The following is a 21,494-nucleotide window of genomic DNA, read 5'->3' as shown; positions in this document are numbered from 1 at the left end:
CGGGTGAACGGGCACCTTGAGGGTCCTCGGTGTGCTGTATATCCATCACCGCGATGTAGGCGGGGGGTAGACCCCACAAATGCACTGAGAAGTCCAGAGAAGCACAGAAACGGGCGAGATGTGTTCCACAAGAGAAGCACTTCGACTTCCTCCTCCCTAATGATATAAGGATGTGCCATGTCATGATATAAGGTTGTGCCATGCCGTCAGGGAGTGAAGATTTACCGTACATTTCCTCCAGTGTTACGTTTATCCGAGCGCAATAGACGTTTTAAAATTTTCGAAATGTATTCGAAAAAATATTCGCATTTACGACTAGTGACTATTCGGTTTGAAGACCTAATCAACTAGGATACTGTTACGATTCCGTATTCTAAACTTTCGTATCTTCGCATACCGCTACCTGTTTCCACCAGCAGCTAGAGGGAAGCTTCTACAAGCGGCACGCAATTCACACCGTAATCATACGCGCGTCGTTACTTTAGAAGTGGGGAAACCATTTCCTGTGCGGAAGAAGTGTGGGGGAAAGCATGCAAGGCTTTCGATTCACAGTTTCAGGGGGTTGACATAATCAAATCAAATGTCGCATGTCATAGCAGCGAGCTCTTCGAAAGGGAGCGCTGTGGGTGGGCGTGCATAAAGAAGCGTACAGTTCCTTGTTTGATTTCAAGCGCTTCAGTGTGCTGTTGCTGCAGCCGGAAAAGTCGAAGGTCGCCAAGCTACAGCAAACCTGCGCATGAGTAAGTAGTCGAATTTCTTGTGGCCTGTTCGAAAAGTATCCGCGAGAGACACTCCTTCAGAGAAAAAAAAAACGATCTTCAAAAAAAGTGCTGCTCAGGACGAGTGCTCCGCTCCAGCTTTATTGAAATTCGAAGTCGACGAATTTGAGACCTGTCCATTTTGCAACACGCATGCACATACTTTTCACACGAGTGCAATAGAAGGAAAATGACAATTCAAGCAATGCGCAGTGGGAACCGACTTCAGTGATACAAAATGTTCTGATATGAAAGGCCAAACTTCAATAATAAACTTGGGGAGAGCCATCGAATGTTGTTCGCTCGTGACAAGCGCTTTGTTTTGAGAACGGTGACATTTGTTTTCATTCCGAGTACTCTTGAAGTCGGAATAGTAACAGTGGGATATCCTTTTTCAACGCGATACTTCAAATACCGTCTAACCAAGTGCTAGGTACTAAGAGTGAAGCCAGCGCAAGCAGAGTATATACGCGAGGTTTAGGATGCTGAACATTTAGCTTTAAAACCTTTGACTTGAAGCACGTTGGGATAATGAGTTTAACTTTTAAAGCATCTTAGGGCAGGTGAGATTACCAACTAAATCTGGCACATATAGCAGCCTTAATGATTCGACAATAAAAATGAGAACTGACGTCAATGAATCAATTTTATTATTACATAAAAATAATAAACAAAAAGAAGTATACAGAAGGAGGTCCCATAGTTAAAACTGAATTGGGCCCTCCTGTTCATGGTTAACATAAAAGTTCATTTGGACGTGCTTGGATATAGGTAGCTGTCGACTAGAACAAAGCAAGAGTTCGGCGTGAGTAGGCATTCCACCCATTAAACTAATCTCGTGATCAGAGCTCAAGATTGCTGCTTATGACGGTGCACATATGTTGGCAAAATGTTGCTTGCGTAGATGGCATTTGCAAACGGAAATACATAAAAAATGTGAGATTGCCGCTCTCTAACAAACTGCACTGAAGTCGTCTGTTCTACCCGTCGATAGCAATGATATAATGCTTCTGATAGGTAGTTGAATATGCGATAACTAATGGTGGCTGGCTCTGACTACGCGACTATACAAAGCCCACAATTCAACTCCTTTATTTAACGGAAAGATGAGGCGTTTATCCGCAGCACATGGTTCAAGCGCGGAGGGTAGAATATCTCTCCCGGAAAGGGCTTTCGTTTTACATAAACAGAGGACGCTGAATGGCTTTTGTTCCAACTTCACCGAAACGTAGCTCATTTACCTAACATCCCAGTTCGTTCCTTTGTATCTAAGAGAACAAGAAGTTGTGGATCAAGATGGCTCCTTTAATCAGTGAGCCCAGTGTAAATGCCGAGCGTCGCGATAAACAACCACAGTTGCCTAGGGAATGTAGCAGACGACGCTCACACGCTTGGCGCAAAGGACGACCGCAGCGCTGCGTTGGTGGGAATTGCAGGGGGGCGCCTCTTACCCATAGGTGAGACAAGGAGGTCATGGACTAAAAAAAAGCATTGTCACGTAGTAGCGACGGTAAAGAAGGCCACAAATCTGTGATTGAAACTGTGCCCTCAAAAGTAGGCTACGCTCAAAAAAGCACGATAGTGGCAAACATGGTCCGCGATCGTCGAAAATCTGACCCGTGGATCAAGCGCATCTGTTTCCATTCATCAGTCATCGAAGGTGCCAGAGTAATCGGTGAAGGCACCAAAGTAATCGGTGCTGCCCGTATGTCTTCCAGAAAGTTCTACACCATTCGCTTCGCGCAAACATGAAATCAGATTACACAACGTTTGGTGACAACAGACAGCGGATAGAACCATCGATAACATTCGAGAAACTTCCGATATATGCAGGCGCGTCCTGCGCATTGCGAAAACATTTGTTAGGCGGTGCAATATTGTCACCCGATAAACAAGTACACGTGTCAGCATCAATATAAGTTTGTATGCATGGTGCCGGGATGTACTTTTACATGACACTAACGTACGAAGAGCCGCTTTGCCACTAGTGAGGCTATGTGGATAGTCAGCTGAAAAAAAGGTTTCGAGGTTGTGGAAGTTAGGAGAGAAGTGAGAAAATATTGTGGCTTTTAGACGGAAGACACTTGAGTCACATTATTGGACAAGAAGGGAGCCGGTGATATGCTGCTCGCTCAATTTTTTTCAAGGGCCCACAGGCGCTCAGGAGGACAGCGTAGGAAGTCATAAAAGAGAAGGTCCCCAGCGAACCTCAGCCCAGCAGCGCTGTCAATAAGACTAAAAGGAGGAAAAGAAGGAAGAAGGGAGGCGACCATGCAATAGGCACCATAAACATGCAGGTTGGCAGAAAAAAGGCAGTGACTTGATATTGAGGAGCAGTTAAATAGAGAACAAGTTGAAGTCTATGCGGTGACAGAAACACACCTTAGAGACTTAGAAGAACCGCCAATGATCAAGAATTTTGTATGAAAAGGGTGGGACAGAACTATATTAGTGAGAAAGGCAGGGGGAGTCGGTTTGCTCATATATCAGGGAGCCTAAAGGGGAACAGTAAATTCAAAATATCAAGAGTCTTTGGTTATCAGGCACAATGAGCGGAAAAAGAACTTCGTGGGGCGAAACGAACCTGCGGACGGCAAAAAATTGCAGAGGTGGTTCAAGAGTTAATGGCATGCTAAAGGGCTTGTAACCCGCCGCGGTTGCTCAGTGGCTATGGTGCTGGGCTGCTGAGCACAAGGTCGCGGGATCAAATCCCGGCCACGGCGGCCGCATTTCGATGGGGGCGAAATGCGAAAACACCCGTGAACTTAGATTTAGGTGCACGTTAAAGAACCCCAGGTGGTCAAAATTTCCGGAGTCCCACACTACGGTGTGCCTCATAATCAGAAAGTGGTTTTAGCACGTAAAACCTCATAATTTAATTTTAATTTTAAAGGGCTTGTAAAAATGTTCTCGGGAATAATGACGAAATTATACTGTTAGCTAACATGAATCCCCACGTACACAATCTCGACGGTTCTACCGAGAACAGCTGCAAGATAACGCTAGATCTCTGTGAGGAACGTAACCTCGGTATAGTGAATGCTGGGGCAAAGTTTGATGGCCAGATCACATGGGAAGTCGTGAATAAGCAGTCTTCCATTGATGATTTTCTAATGACAGAACGAATTCCTGACAATTTGAGAGAAATGACCAAAGATGAGGAAGAGTATCGCAAGCATAGGTAGTGGCCATCAAAGCATCATTTTGAAGATGGTATGTGTAGTTAGGAGAAAGAGGAAAATCCGAAGAATGGACAGCTAATATTTGAACGTTGAACAAGTAGCATATATACTCGCATGCAGTCGCAAAGAAATTGGCGAATGACCACGCAAGGAGTGAGAATATAGGTAGCTTCTATGTGTAATAACGAGATAAATAAGGAAAGAAAAGCAACACGCGTGTTGGAAAAGAAAAAGTAAATGGAAAAGTTGTTGGAACAGGAACATACGGGAAATGATCGACGAGCGACAGAAAACACCGCAAGCGCATAGGTAGTCAAGAAAGCAGAGTTGCCACAGGATCAAGAAGACAAAAAATTGGAAATATAGAGGGAGAAAAAATATACCACTCAAATATTGGTTCAAGCAAACATAAAAGGTGAAAGCGAATGCTGGCGGCCAGAAATACGCCAGAAAAACGAGGGCGAACCAAGCATATTTTGGAACAACATTTCCTCATTTCGCAGGAAGTTTGGAAGAATACAACGACGTATGCTAGGGTAAGGTAGCAACACACTGAAAGGTGACATGGTAATAAATTACATACGAAAAATAGCAACCGATCCTTTCAAGGTCATCAAGAGGTGGCTTTCAAGCAAAAAAAGACCATATGCGATAACAAGATAGAAAGGAATGCTGGGATGAGAAATTTCAAGAAGAAAAAATACGAACAGAAACCAAGAATATTTTGGAACAACATTAGCTCATTTGGCAGGAAGTTTGGAACAATACAACGACGTATGCTAGGCGAAGATAGCAACACACTGAAAGGTGACATGACAATAAATTACATCCAAAAAATAGCAACCAATCCTTTCAAGGTCATCAAGAGGTGGCTTTCAAGCAAAAAAAGACCATATGCGATAACAAGATAGAAAGGAATGCTGGGATGAGAAATTTCAACAAGAAAAAATACGAACAGAAAATGCCTAAGCGCACAGCGACATGGTTAGACGCGGTTTTGGTTAGGCGGAATGATGAACTAACATTAAAAGTTAAGGAATCTCTAATGAAAGTAATAGAAAGGAAGCTTACAAGATAGATGAATACCTGGCAGTTGGCGAAGATGTAAATGAACTTTATATATAAAGGTAGAGGGGAAACGACAAAATTCATTTGTATTGACTGTTGATCATTACATCGGTAATATATAGTTTAGCAATGCAGTCGTATAAAGAAAACCGAAAGAATGGACAGAGCGTAAAGAAATATTGGGTGAACTTCTGAATGGCTCTAGAGTCCATGGGCATTTGAATGATTATTTATTCGTGCTTACTCAGCGGATTCAAATATCCAGTTGAGGGAAGAGGTCCTTATATGGTGGCCTTTTTAGACATTACCGGGGCCTATGACAACGCGGACTACAAAATTTTGTACGATATACAGGAATTTGTATCACCAGCGGACTGAGATAGGGGTATGCTTCATCCCCGCTGATGTCTATATGCATATAGTAAAGATGGAAAGAGTGCTAGAAGGAATAAATATCCGGTTTATTCTCTCATACAAACAAGTGGGCACAATAGAAGAGCTGCAGCTTCCAGGTTCGTTTTATGAAGCCAATATTGTATTGTTTGCTGAGAAGCAATGTTTTATTCAACTTCCGGATAATCACTGTGCAAAAGGAGGTGACAATTTCTTATTAAAATTAAGCTCGGGGATATGCAGAAATGTGTAATGGTTCCAGGACACGCATTTGGAAATGCGGTGGCTTGCTTGAAGTCAGGAGTACAATCAGGACTCGATGGCACCCAAAGGTCAGTGGGACGCCGTATTGGGCGCTCACTGGAAGATTACAAATAAAGCTGTGCAGATTGACATGGGCTAGAGAAGTTCAGAAGTGAGGCAAGCTCACAGTAAAGTAGATTTGAAAGAACGAGTGAGGAATATGAAAGAAAGTAAATGTGTTCCGATAGTGTTCAAGTATTTGTACAGAAAAATATGGACCACCACTTGGTGGAAAAGAACTAGGAAGATTACAGGCAATTATGCGACCGGCATACTAACCAACTTGGCAACAGAGACCATGAAACGTAAAGTAAGGTAGTCTGAGAGGATATCCTTGGGGGTGGCAATAGAAAAGAATTCTGCTATGAGTAACTACGTAAGAGGAAAAAACGAAATCAGGAAAGATACGATATATAACAGATCAAAGGGAAGCTCTTTACTTTTCGATAATAGATTAGGGTGCCTTAAAACGCGAAGTTATAAAACGAGGTGCACCGAAGAAGAGGAGACATGTGCTTGCTACGGTAAAGGTGTGGAAATGATGGAACATTTTTTTTTAGTATGTGACTTCTACTCAGCTGTCAGCGTAGGATCCGCTGGCCTCATTGAAGCCATTGTATTCAGGGATAGCAGCACTGCTCGTTGTACTTCCTTGTTGCACATTTGCAGTGGAGTGGAAATGAGCTGTTTGCAACAGAAGAAAAAAAAGATACGCAATTAGTGCAAAATTTTATACTCGTATCTCAATGTTATAAAATATAATAGGCGAGATCAGAAGGCGATCCGCACAATGTAGGACAAGTTACGGTCAAAGCGTAGATACATTTTTACAGTAACTGCATCGTATTCCAATGCACCTGTATTGGTAACCATATCTTCAGTGCGCGTTTCGTCTTTTAATTATCCGACGGGGTAAATATAGAGAAAACTATAGGAAGGTAGGCTGCATCATAGCCGGCGTTCTCGAGGTCCAGCTTAGCAAAGGAGTCTATTGTATGCTATATATTAAACACACAAATTTTGCAATATGCAGACATTGTAGGCCTGCAAGTTTATCAATTTTCGACGGCAGCTACAGAAGAAGCGACACATTTGTATCCTCCTATTGAAATACACGTTCGTGTCGAGTGCGCTATACGCTAACACACGAATGCCATTGTTCAGGTAGTGAAAGACGCATTCTAACTGAACTTCGAGGCTTATTTTTCCGAAATCTTGAAATCGCTTTCCTCCCAGAGGCGAAAGGCCCGCGAATCGAAAGCGCTAGGCATTGCACTTTACCGCATTTTCTGTAGGAGCACTTACAATTATGCCCATAGAAAAAGCCGACGAAGACAATGACGATGCTTCGGAAGAATATGTTTTGGGAAAGCAGCTGTGTTGCGACAGCTTCGTTCCCATGATTCGATATCCAAAACAACGTGAAAACAATGTTAGGCGTGAAGGTATAATTACTTTGTTATAGCGATTGTTCGTTGCCACGAACATCGGCCCCTGTGAGCGTGAATGATAAGTAATGCCGGGAAAGGTGTAGTCAATGCAAATAGCATGTCCCGCGCAAACGACGACCGTGTTAAAAAGTACAATAGTGGACGTGCCAATTTACTCCTTTTCCACAAACCTAGTATCTCGAATTGTAGATAGGCCCTATGTGGTTAAACCGGAGGGACAAGAAAACAAGCATGATTGTTTTCTGCGACAAAATGGCCCTTAGGTGCACATTCTCAATGGACAAATGTTCGCTGTATCTATATATTGGTAATTTTTTTATCGTTGAAACAAGAGTTTAAATGCAAAGGCGTCTATGATAATTTCTATAGCAAATATGAATAACTTGCTCTATCCATTGGTTCGTAATAGCTTGCTCCGATCGCTGCTCTAGATTTTACTTAATAGGGCAAGTGGATTCTCGCGGTGCTCTTACCCACCTCATGAGCACACTGTGGGCAACCTGTCCTAACCGAACGCTATATTTGGCTGCAACTACAGACCATAGATGTGGTAAGCCGACTTCTTTGTGCCCGCAATGAAGTAGGCCTTGACCATGGATTACTGAGAAGAAAGGCGGATTTAGGCAGACGCAGTGGTCGAACAAAGCGTGTTCCGCCGCCGCTGGGAACGGGTGCTGCTGATCTGCCCAAGCGTTAGTACTTGTAACCTAGTGCTGACTATATGCGATTGGCAGTTTGATGAATTAGCAGATTTTTGCCCTGGGTACATTGAAAGAAGCATGTTCGCTACAAAACTATTGCATCCTAGTGCACAGTGCCCAAAAATTACAATGTATAATCCTGTCTTTTCGAATGCTTGGCTCAGTACTGCGTGGTAGTGCGAGCGTGGTATGTTCCCAATAATATAAAAATAAGGGAGCACCAAGGTCTAATATGATATTTCAAGCGTCCGATGTATCCACGGCGCACAGGTTGGCCATATCTTGAGTATACGACCATCAGTTAAGTGTCAAATTATGGGAAACAATTTCGGCGGTACCCATCTGTGGTTTTTTTTTTGTAAGTTTTGGAAAGTCTTAGCCCAGCACACGTACTACTGAACTTTCATTACAGCCGATTCAACGAAGCGTAACGTCAGAGCCCACGTCTGGCTCCGTCGCTTTTGCAGCCAAGGAGACTGCGCGCTTCGGGAGACATTCTAACCTGCCGCTCGCGAGTCGTGCATGCGCGTTGATAACATGACATCATGACCATGACAGTGTTTTTCTGCCCTGCTGCAACATGTATTCCGATCCCCTTTCTCAGCTGTTCGAGTGGGGCTACTTCTACCTATTTCTTCTTCCGCGTTCTGAGCCACCAATCACTACATTGCACTGTAGGGATCAGCAGTGTTCTTGTGGGATAATCTCCAAACACCACGTAGAGAAAAGACTTTGCTGTGACACCATAGGCACTTTGTTTTCTATATTTCATTAACCAAGTGACCCACCATAGGACATGTTCATGTTACTTGGTCTGGATTTCCTTTCGTGCAGTAGAACAGGCTACAGGCATGATAAACCACCATTATACGCAGTCGGTCGCTGTTTCGGCAATCTGATGCTTCCGTTCGACGTATGTACGCTATACAAGAATCAGCACAGTACTGTATGGTTTCATTAGATTTACTTACTTGCTTGCCTGACTTTTGAATCTATTTGTTCAGAGTTATGTACAATTGTTGTAACGCTTTGTTTTTTACGTGAGTGTTTTACTCCCGCGGTGCTGTGGGTGTAGCGCCGAAAATACGTTGGTAACAAAATGAAGCGCCAGCCTCTTCGAGAAAACCCTTCGAAAAAAGGTTTCAGGCATAGGCGTTGCGTGTTTCTCTGTGATTTACCGAAATAGTTTTATTTTCGGTGTCGTAAAGATCATTCATCCGAGAACATTTACATGGCTATCCTTAAACCCCACTGCAGTATGCCTATAAAACCATGACGGTTAAATATATCTATGTTCGACTAGGAATCGAACCAGAGTCTGCTGTGTGGTAAACGAGTATCTTTGCTCGGCACCAAACCAACAGTTTTTCGGAGGTGGCCTCCTCTTCTATGTAATTGCTCATGTTCATGGCCATACTATGGCCGCGGGGCTAAAATTTATCGGACAGTTGCGGTAATTTCATGTGTGGTTGAGCACATCCGTCTATTCTAAAGCATTCAGGAACAATTTGAAAAACGTTCGTACTTAACAAAAGTCTATTTGACTAGATAATCTAATCTAATAGACTGCAATCAATATGGTATTCGACAGTTTTGAACTATTCGCAGACCCCTACTTGAAAACGACAGATTCTGGAGAGATGACAGGACTACAGTGGGCACGGTGGACCACGAACTGCCATGGCACAGACAGGAGCCCTGTTATTCATTGGGCAGGGCTTTATTGGATTCGCCGTGGTATGAACTTCTGTTCATGAACGTCTCGGCTAACATCATTTCGGCGATGTGCGCATATTCACTATCGGCGGTGATATGGCACCTCCAGTCTCATCGTTATCTCCATACGCAGCCCTGCTCCTAGCGACCCTTTTTCAGGGCAGCGCTGTGACGTCATCGGTGATCGCCCGTACAAAAGAAGCGCCGCAGGAACTTTCCTTCTGTGGGCACGGCGGTCCAGGAACTGCCATGACACTGACAGGAGCCTTGTTCTTCATTGTGCTGGTTGGTTCCGATACAAGCTCCTTGCGTAGCGATGATCGTGGTGTTATGGTCCTGCCGTGCCCACGGTGATGCCTTGCTTTGGCTTATGAGTGACTCGTTGTGTGGAAATTGCTACTTTGCGGTGATGTTGATGTAAATCCCGGCCCTACACAGACCGAGATGTTTAAACAGTTATTAGAGAGGCAGGATACTCTTCGTAACAATATACAAGAACTGCAAACTCATTTCTTGAAAACTGAGACGCTGGTTTTGGAACATTAAACACCGTTTAACAAAATGCAGAGACAAATCATGCAAACAATAGATACCCCGGTAGCAAATACCCATAGTTTACAGTCTATTGAACATTTGATCAGCTTCCAGCCTAAAACGCTAACAGACCTTGAGGATCGAAACCGGCGATCTAATGTGATCTTTCATGGGATACCTGAAATTCCAAATGAGACAGAAAATGCACTCACAGATAAAATTGTTAAGCACATATTTAATAAAAAAAGTTGAAAGTACAGTGTGATTCTGTCATTCAGATTCACAGATTAGGAAAGCAAGGTGACAAGCAAGCGGTAATTCTGCATCTTCAGAATATTAATTAAAAGAAAGAAATACTGCAATATGCAATAGAAAAACTGAAGGGAACTAGTATTTTCATCCAGAACGACTACTCGCAATCTATCTTAAAGAAGCGCAAGCTTCTGTGGGAAAGTGCAAGAAATGATAAACTTCAAGGACAGAAGGTGTCACTTATACACGACAAGCTGAAAGTAGACAGGCATGTTTTCTTTTGGGATGAATCGCAAAACGAACGGGCACAGGTTACAGATAGTCGCTCTCGGCAAACACAGTCATAAAACAATGAACCGTCAAGGAATAAGCAACTACGACTATGAAATAATATTGCTAGAAGTATTGTAATTAAAGCACATTTCTTAAAAATAATGTTGCTTCAACACCACCCTCACATTACTGTTATTACCTAAACTTGTCTTCGAGGATAATAATGACCAAGACATCTTTCCTCCCCCCTATAGTGTTTATCGCGTGGATAGGTCTTCTAGGGGAGGAGGTGTGGCGGTCATAAATAAAGATCCGATAGAGGCTGTCGTTCTGGACGTAATACCCACGTTGGAATGTTTATGCATTAAGGTATCTCTTTGGGGTTACACCCTCGTTACATTCACAATCTACAGACCTCCTGACTCCCCTCCTGAATTTTTGCATGAATTACGGTCTCGTATGAATAAATATTTGCACAGTAAGATTATTCTACTAGGTGATTTAGTTTGCCCAGTGTAGACTGGATGCGCCTTCAGCCTGGGCCACATCCCCATCAGGATAATAATGTACTCTTTGATATCATGTCAACACATGATCTCATACAAGTTGTTCTTGAGCCGACACGTCTGCAAGGTTCTTCATCTTCAGTTTTGGACCTTGTTTTTTTTTTTGCTGGGATATTCGCTGAATTCATGGTGGTGACCGAGCAGCGGCTATCTGACCACTATCTTGTTTGTGTTTGCTTACAACTTGTTTCCTGTGCTAAAACTAAGTAAATCATCTGTCCATTTTGTCAAAGATTATTCTCGCACGAACGATGCATGCGTGATTGAGTACTTGGAAAACTGCCCAACTGATATTGACGAAAATAATGTTAACTTACTTTGGCTCCGCTTTAGGGACATCTGTTATTTTTGCCTTGATAAATTCATAACAAATAAGAAAAAACCAGTTTATAAGCAAACACGATTGATCAATCGCAACATCATTCATATGAAACATAGAATTATGAGTTTAACAAAGGTCCGTACGCAGTGAAGCTTAATATCTGATGTACTAGACAAGCTTGCACTTGCCGTGCGTAGATGAAAGGATTATTATTTTAACTAATCTCTGCCTAATTTTATTACAAACGATCCATGTAAATTTTGGAATTATATTGCCGAGAAGAAGAAACCAATATCCCAAATGACAATAAATGTACAGATGGTCATGAAGAGGGCTCAACTTGCTCATCACTTTAGTATGTTTTTTCACAGTGTCTTCTCAAATCTCAGTGATTCTTCACGTAAGTGCCCAGTGTACCAACACTTTCATGTGAATTTTATATCGTATGCTAGTGTACTGTCTATGGTGCTGAACTTAAAACCGAAATGTTCAGATGGGCCTAATAATATCCCTAAGTTGTTTCTCAGTAGCTATGCTGTAGCCTTATCAAAGTTTCTTGTTATAATATTCTGTGCTTCATTAGTTTCGTCTAAATTACCGGGTGACTGGAGAACAGCCCAAATAGCACCAATTCATAAGAAGGAAGCCCGTCTACTTGTAGAAAATTACCGTCCTATTTCTTTAACGTCATCATGCTGCAAACTCATCGAACACCTCATAGCAAGAAGCATAACGACATATCTAGAAAAACATTACATTTTAACTAACTTTCAGCACGGGTTCAGAAGAGGGTATTCGACTGTCGCACAGCTGGTCACTGTTGTTCATTCCTTTGCATCAACCGTTGACATGAACGGACAAATAGTCATAATTTTTCTTGACTTCCGTAAGGCATTCAATACAGTCCCCTCATGATAAATTAATTCTAAAACAGAAAATGCAGGAATCCCTCAGATGTCTATCTCTTGAATTTCTGCTTATTTGTCTAACCGGAAACAATTCGTTGAGATAAATGGCGAAAAATCGGGTTGCCTTCTGGTCACATCGGGTGTTCCCCTGGGCAGTGTGCTCGGTCCTCTTCTTTTTGTTCTATATATTAATGGTATTGTTAACACGGTTGAAGGTGGTGTAAAATTGGATTTGCCGATGATTGTGTGCTATTTAAAGATATTGTTTCTCTCCATGATCAAACTAGTTTATGTTGTAGTTTTAATAATATTCTTGCATGGTACAGGTGCTGGGGAATGACACTAAACACAGATAAAAGCATGCTACTGCGAATGACACATAAGAAATCAACCCTGCTTGATACGTACAAGTTAGGTCCATCACCTCTTCATGAAGTCACTAACTATAAATACTTAAGAGTGACCCTTTCCAATACACTATCATGGAATGATCACATAACTAACACTTGCGCTTCAGCCTTCCGAAAACTATGCCTGTTGAGACACAAATTTAAGAAAGCCCCATCTAACGTTAAAATGCTATGCTTCACCTCCCTAATTATACCTAAGCTGGAATATGCTTGCATAGTTTGGGATCCATACAAGAAAACCAATATCAATAGTCTTGAGAGAACTCAGAGAACAGCGGTAAGATTTATATTTAACAAATTTTCCAGATGTGATTCCCCCACAGAATTTATGAAAATCAACAACCTTGAATTACTCCAACTTAGAAGAGAGAAACAGAAATTTGAATTCCTTAAACTATTTCACACCAACAATTTATCCCTTGACCCATCTGAACATTTATCGCATTTATCGACCAGAACTACACGCCACTGTAGACATGATGCATTAACCTCTTACTTTGCAAGAAGAAACACATATAAGTTTTGTTTTTCTTCCTCGAACTGTAACCGAATGGAAATGTATCATTGAATCCACTTCCTAATCTTGTAATTTCACAGTTCTATTTGTTTTGTGAATCGGATTTTCATTGTATGTACCATATCTCGCCCTCCCTGCTTGGACCACGTGTCCGCAATATTTAATAAATAAATAAATAAATAAATAAATAAATAAATAAATAAATAAATAAATAAATAAAAGTATATATATATATATATATATATATATATATATATATATATATATATATATATATATATATATATATATATATATATATATATAACATAATTAAATCAACATGCTACAGAGACAGCAGGCTGTGGATATGTTCTGTGCACTAAAGCTTTGTTCACTATTATTAGTGTTGTTCCTCAGATTTCTAAAATAGGTTTTTATTACGAAGCACGCAAGCTGAAGCAGTTATAGAGGAAGGGTTTCATTTACTGAAATTCGGAGGAATGGAACAGCCCAGGTCATCGACTCAAGGGCTTGGAATGGTCCTAGTTTACCCATTCCGAGAAGTGAAAAGGAGTGAAATTAACGGGTTTTTTCAATCTGCTGAATGTAGTGCGAATAGAGTGGAGGCCCTGGCTCCGCAACTTTGCTGCTTACCCACCACGCGCGGTACACGCATAGGCGTCCATAACAAGACAGTACAGCGGTGCTGGTCATGGCGCGATAGTGACTTGCGCGTCCGTAAATTTGCTTTTGCACTTGCATTAATAAATTATATAGTTCCCGAATGTTGCATAATTGCGAAAGAAATTCCGGGCCAACGAATCTTTGTCTTTTGTAGAGTGGGTGTGCTTCCTCAGCAAAGAAACGCACCTTGTTTTTTAGTAGCCTCGTAGCTGTTTTCACTGATTCTGTACGCCCCACTGTGCGTTGCACTGGCTCTGTTTAATGCGAGGTCATTACTACTGTGGCTGGCTACCGTAGTCCTCCATAAAGCAAGCAACAAAATCCCAATAAAGAAAGGCGTGAGGCAGGGAGATATGATCTCTCCAATGCTATTCACAGCGTGTCTACAGGAGGTATTCAGAGATCTGGATTGGGAAGAATTGGGGATAAACGTTAATGGAGAATACCTTAGTAGCTTGCGATTCGCTGATGATATTGCCTTGCTTAGTACCTAAGGGGACCAATTGCAATGCATGCTCACTGACCTGGAGAGGCAAAGCATAAGGGTGGGTCTAAAAATTAATCTGCAGAAAACTAAAGTAACGTTTAACACTTTCCGAAGAGAACAGCAGTTTACGATAGGTAGCGAGGCACTGGAAGTGGTAAGGGAATACATTTACTTAGGGCAGGTAGTGACGGCGGATCCGGATTACGAGACGGAAATAATCCGAAGAATAAGAATGGGCTTGGGTGCCTTTGGCAGAATTTCTCAGGTCATGAACAGCAGGTTGCCATTATCCCTCAAGGCAAAAGTTTATAACACCTGTGTCTTACCAGAACTCACCTACGGGGCAGAAACCTCGAGGCTTACGAAAAGGGTTCTACTTAGATTGAGGACGACGCAACGAGCTATGGAAAGAAGAATGATAGGTGTAACGTTAAGGGATAAGAAAAGAGCAGATTGGGTGAGGGAACAAACGCCAGAGAATGACATCTTAGTTGAAATCAAGAAAGAGAAATGGGTATGGGCTGGACATATACTCAGGCGGGAAGATAACCGATGGTCATTAAGGGTTACGGACTGGATTCCAAAAGAAGGGAAGCGTAGCAGGGGGCGGCAGAAAGTTAGGTGGGCGGATGAGGTTAAGTTTGCAGGAACAACATGGCCACAATTAGTACATGACCAGGGCAGTTGGAGAATTATGGGAGAGGTCTTTGCCCTGCAGTGGACGTAACCAGGCTGATGATGATAATGATTACTACTGTAGGTCAAAAAGTATCATTCCAATCGAAAGAAAGTTACGCTCAGTAGTTAGCCCATTTTATACATGAAAAATTGGCGAAAATATACAATCAATGCGCGTAATATATTTCCACCTACATAATGTACCGCAATTCTTTCATAAAATTTAATGCCAGGAATCAATTTTACGGGTCTTGATGAAAAGAAAAAAGCAAAAAAAGTCCACCTCTAATATTTATTTGTGAAAAAATCAAGAACCTAGATTTTTACTCATGTGCAAATGTTGCGGACACGTTACGGCGAGTAAAGTCGCCATGGCGATTAGTGGACACGCTTTGCGATGACGAACGGCCTCGTCGTCGGCAGTGAAGATGCACTGCCTAATGACTATAGTTTATAAAGTGCTTTAATATCTGTAGAATTTACTTTAGACCTGCATCTATAGCGTTAATTTCTAAAACTGTGGTACCAGGAATGCCTATTGCATTCTTATAGCTATTGTTAAAAAAAAAACACTGGAAAATACATTGTTTACCCACTTTTTGACAAATATGCTCATATACGCATGCGTAAAAAGTCCGCGAAGTACAAGATTACAAATATCATCATCAGAAATCACGGGGTAAACTGAGTTTGTCCATTATAGGCGTGAAAAAGTAGGCAGATGTGTGCAGCTGTTTGATCTAAGCAAGACATATGACACTTACCTTACAAAATAAAGAAGCGTGCAAGTCATTTAAGTAGAAATATTTCTATAATATTTCATCAGCGTTTCTCTAAACATGAACACTTATTATTATGTTTAATTAGGTATATTTTGCTAAACGGATAAGCTCGTATTGAGAAAACGCGGTCACTCTATGTGCACACAACGCTCACGACAGCAGTGCAAGCCAGAGCGCGGTCCTACATTACTATTTTGTCCGTATTGTACGTAAGAAAAGGAAATATGCTAATCCCGAGGTATGAGATATGATTAGTGCCAGGGGGCAAATAGCAAAGAACAGGTAGGAAATAAAAGCACCGTGACTTCGGTCCGAATTTCATGTACAGAAATGATTTAGCTTCCCGTCAACGATCGTGCAATATCCCAGTTATAAGATAAGGTAATATTAGATTGCGGCAGCAGACCACTTGCAATTTTGGAATTCGGCTGTCTGCCTGCCGACGTAGCTGGCCATTTTTCTGCCAACTTGTGTGACTGGGTAGTGTATGGTCTAGTGGTGAGAACATCGCAGAGCAGATATGAGAGATCGAGGTTGGAAACCAATTGTCCGGCCAACTGGGACGACGGGTATGCGGCACGGCATATGTGACGCTCATTAGTTGACTCTTTTCTGCCCTCCTGTGCTACTGGGAATGGGCAGTCCATGGTCTGAAGGACGTTCCTCGTCGGGCGGCTGTGTTGATTGAACAACATTCAAACACCAATTGTCGGGAGAACTTGGTTGACTGGTTATGTGACACTTGGTTAATGAAGCTGATGCCAACTCGGGGCCACCATGTATGTGGCGTTAGGCATGTACCGCTCTTCAATAAATCTCTTTGATGCCAACTTGGGTCACTAGGTATGAGGCACAGAGAATGGTTCGCTGTTTAGTGAACCTCCTTGACTTCAACTTGGGTCACTGCTTATGTGCCACTGGGTATACATCAGTGTGTGTGCTCCGCGCATCGGTGGCCCTCCTTGACGCAAACATGGGTCACTGAACATGAGTCATTGTGTATGTGCTACTATTTAATACTCCTCCTTGAAGCCAACATGCGAAGCTATGTGTCACTTAGGGCAGGGTGTTTCAGTTACCTTGAGCGAAGTATTGAAAAACAAACATAGGCGCTACGTGCGTTGAATTGGCGCAGTATTATTCGTCTCTATATGAAACACGTCATGATATATATTTCTTTCCAATCCGCCAAACTAGGTAAATAACAAAGATTGCTTAATTAACTTTTAAATTCTAACTCAAGCAAAAAAAATCTTTAAAGAAGTTGTACCGCTTGTTCAGAAACTTATGACCATTTCATCCATGCTAACTCCTCTGTTAAATTTCTTTGTACTGTTTCCCTAAAGTACGCGAAATTAAAGAAAAACACATATACCACGTGACTGGCTGCTAATGCGCCGCGATTTTAATGCCTTCAAGTGTAAGTTGAACGAATTAGAAAAGGCTGCGCCTCGCACAGAGATCGACTGAAGAGGCTGACCGTGACTGCGATGGCCGTCAAGTCAGAAAATGGGCGTCAAATTCTTCAACAAAAATGTGGCCGCCCCGTGCGAATTCAGTATGCGACCGGAGGCAGCATGGTTTTAATCTCCGTCCTTTATCTCACTATGAGCCCCGCCCTCTCCTTTGTGTTCCTTCAGTGGTCGAAAAAGAATAGAAAAAGAAAACGTCTGCGTTCCTTGAATTACTGCTTCCGGTCTCATATTACATTCGCACGTTGTGGCCGCTTTTTCGTTCAAGGCTTTTTTTTTAACGATACGCCCCTTTTGTCACTTAACGCCCATCGCAGTCACCGACAGACTCTTCAATCGATCTCTGCGTGCGGAGCAGATATGCTAATTCGCTAACCTACATTTGAGGGCACTAAAATCGCGGCGCTTTAGCCGGCAGTCACACAGTATATTTAAAATTTCGCGCAGTTTAAGAAAATGATAAAAAAATAAACAGGGCAAATAACCTAGCATAAATTAAGTAATACGATGTTTCTCAACAAGCGCTACAAATCTGCATTGGAGATTTCTTGCTACAGTTGGTATTTAAAAAGTTATTTAAGATTATTTTTAAAGCCAGCTTGGCTGATAGGAAAAGAAAATCATCACGTGCTCCAAATGGACCAGCACAATACTGCTTCATTTCGAGACGCGCAGCGCTAATGTTTGTTTTTTATTGGTTGGCCAAAGTTAGTTGAAACTTGTATGTACCGTATTTACCACTTGTGAATGGCAAACAGTACATTAAAATGCTCTTGTGCTCGGCGGCAGAGAGCCTGCGCCTGATATAACGAAACACACTTGTTAAGGTGTTCTATTTACACAAACCCAACGTGCGGAATTTGCCGATCGAGGCGCCACTGAATGACGCACAGTGTCCACGAGGAAGAGCCACAGAGGAGCCTGGCTGCATGTGCGCTTCATAGATAAAGGCTATCTGCGGTTGCAGTACATATTGTGGCTGCATTGCTTCATTGCTTCATTGCTTATCGCATTAAAGTCGACATTCATCATGACAAGGGTTCAGCCACAATTTTTTACCATGACATGGCTTTCTCCTAGACAGCAGTATAGCTCCTGCTTGCAATTGACAGAATTTTAGCAATTTTTTTTGGTGCCGTAGTATACCTTTGCGGTGACCAACAAGGTCTCCAGCTTTCTTTGCGCCGTCTCCGACGAATTGATCTATGAATGAAATCATCTATAAAATTTGTAGCGCTTGTTCATCGTAGCAATAATAATCGATCTGAAACAGTTTTGCACGAGCTATATAGCGGAAGGAATATTTTTGTGCGATGTTTACGTGAAGCGCTTAATATTGAATTGTGAATGTTTTGCCTGGCCGCATCTCTAGTATGCTAATCCGAATGGGTTTCTGAAAAAAAAGTAATGATTTGCGCAAACCATTCAGTAAATTTGCCGTGGGGATTTTCGTCTGCACCTCATTTTCTCTCTTTCATGATATTTTTCACTAAAATGTTTGCCGACAGCCCCCCCCCCCCCCCCGGTTGGAGACCCGAGTAGACGAAACAAACCGCTGTAACGCGTCATCGGCTATTAATTCTCTCGAAGACTTAATCAGGCGACATCTGTTATGTCCTTCTCGGGTAAATTTTCTTTCCTTAGAAAATAGGTGACACGCATCTTGAGCAAAAGCTGTTTCGTTGTTCTTTCTGGCCTAGAAATAAATACACACAAACACTTCGCTGTTCGTATACATCTGCAATTCATAGGACGCTACACTCGCCCGAAAAAAAAATGCAGGTGTTTATGAACGGCGAAAATGTCCGCCAATGTTTGGTTTCCGGAAACACTGCTGGAAAATACGCAATACCCCTTTGTTTCTTTTCTCTATCTTTTTCTCTATGATTGCGTTCAGGGCTTTGGTAAAGTAGCAGCATCAAGATAAGCTGCATATATGCTCGGAAGCCCATAAATATCGGCAATGGGTCGACGTCTGTACTTGCCGGTGATTACTCACACAGCACGAAAGTGCAGCTTTCGTCTCAGCCCCGGCCTCCTCGAATCTCAGTTCCACCGCGAAAGCAAAAAGCAGTTTCCGTAAACATCGCGGATATTGATTATGGAAATAACTTCCGGAAGGTAACGATGAGGAGCCGCGGAAAGAATGGCAGTGCTCGGCGTTTACTGCACGAGAAATGCCGTAGTCCAAGATCGCGGAAAATTGGCGCCAGCGCAATATTTACGGAAGTCTCATAGAAGGCATGCATTCAGGTATGGACAATGAGGGTGACCCGCTTATACGCTCGAACTCGCCCACGCCGGCAATATTTTGCCAGGAAAAATGGTATGACGCAAACCTGCAAACCTGCCCCGAGCCTCTTTTTTTTCTTTAATACCGACATGGCAACATAAAAAAACAAGGCTTTTTAACAGTACACAACAGTCACGACAAGAATGTCTGCCGTTGGGTGGTAGTCACGGGGCTAAAAACGCTTGAAATTCGCAAGCTCAGTCATCACACTCAGCCATGTTGGTTTTTATTTTTACAAATGATGTAATTCCTTAATATAACAAATGCTTTCAATGAAGTCTTATCTAACAGGCCGGGCGCTTATTTCGGCATGCCTTACGACCATTCTAGTTTTCCACAAACTATGTAAAGACAGTAGCATGACCATGTCATACGGTACAATGTCTTCATTTAAAGTAGACAAGAAACGAGTCCCATATGGCGCAATCGGCAAGTCCTTCTTTAGCGTTCTCTCGAAAATGTCCCAATGGAACACAGCATCCCAAAAGTCAAGAAATATGTGTTCCACTGTTTCGGGTTTCCTGCATAGTAAACAGTTGACCCTCCAAGGCACAGAAAGTCCTTTCTCCTCTAGCCACAGTTTCACAGGAAATGTATTGCTGTGGAGCTTGAAAAAAGGACTTTACCGACGGGCGTACTAGCATTTGTTTTACTCTTTTTAGAACGTCCTTTTCAGGTTCAATGCAGAACATCGAGCGATAAAATGGCATCGCCAACATTGTGTCTATCAGGTCCTTATATAAGCGCTTTCGTGGTACCCTACTTAAGTATTCCTTGGAAAACCCAACCTTTAACAGCTGAAAATCGCAGACAACATGTTTTAGGAAACCACGCACTCTGCCTGGACTGCACCGACATGACGATACAATTAATTCAGGTATAGCTTCGCTCAGCCTTGTTCGAAACATAGTTAACAAAAATGGGTCATTTGGATCCCGTAAGTAAACAAACCTCGACACAATCTGTCTTATGAACAAATGTGCCAGACCTAATCCTCCACTTTTAATGGAACGAAAGATATTAGTGCGACTGGTGCGCTCCTAGTTTAAAACCCACAGAAACATTGCGAGTACTCTGTGCAAACGTTGTATGTTAGCCCTTGACATGCACAACGCTTGAAGCACGTAAGAAATTGTGGCAACGGCAAACAGGTTGCACACCGTCACACGAGCAAACATTGGGAAATTGTGGCCTGCCCATTTAAGTGTACGCTCACGATCCGTTTCAGCTTCGGCATTCCAGTAATCAACCGCGTTGCGGTAGTGCTCAAGCGGCAACCCTAGGTACTTTGCAGGCGTGACATTCAAGTAGATATTTGCAAACGTACTCGGGTGGCCTTCCCAGTTGCCGATTCATACGCCTAAGGATTTATCAAAGTTGATGGCACTGCCTGTCATTCTGCAGCATGAAAACGCTTCTGCGACCGCGATTTCGACGCTTTCTTTTTCCCGACAAAACAACGCAATGTCGTGCGCGTATGCGAGCACTTTCACTTCCGCGGACTGTACTCTGAAAACGGATATTCTATTGTCATTCTTGATTTTCCTACAAAGCGGCTCTAGGTATATTGCGAATAAAAGAGGGCACAAACCACACTCCTGGCGCACAGATGACCGGACGCTAAAGCTTTTGGTAACCTCCTTGTTTATGATGAGGCTGGTGGTACAGTCCTCATAGCACATCTTTACCACATCTAAGATCAAGTGCCCTACATTTATATCTTCTAGAATACTGAAAGGAATTTTAGGGGCCACACGGTCAG

Source organism: Dermacentor andersoni, chromosome 7 (genome assembly GCF_023375885.2).
Source record: "Dermacentor andersoni chromosome 7, qqDerAnde1_hic_scaffold, whole genome shotgun sequence".
NCBI lineage: Eukaryota > Metazoa > Arthropoda > Arachnida > Ixodida > Ixodidae > Dermacentor > Dermacentor andersoni.
This window is presented reverse-complemented; position numbering follows the sequence as displayed.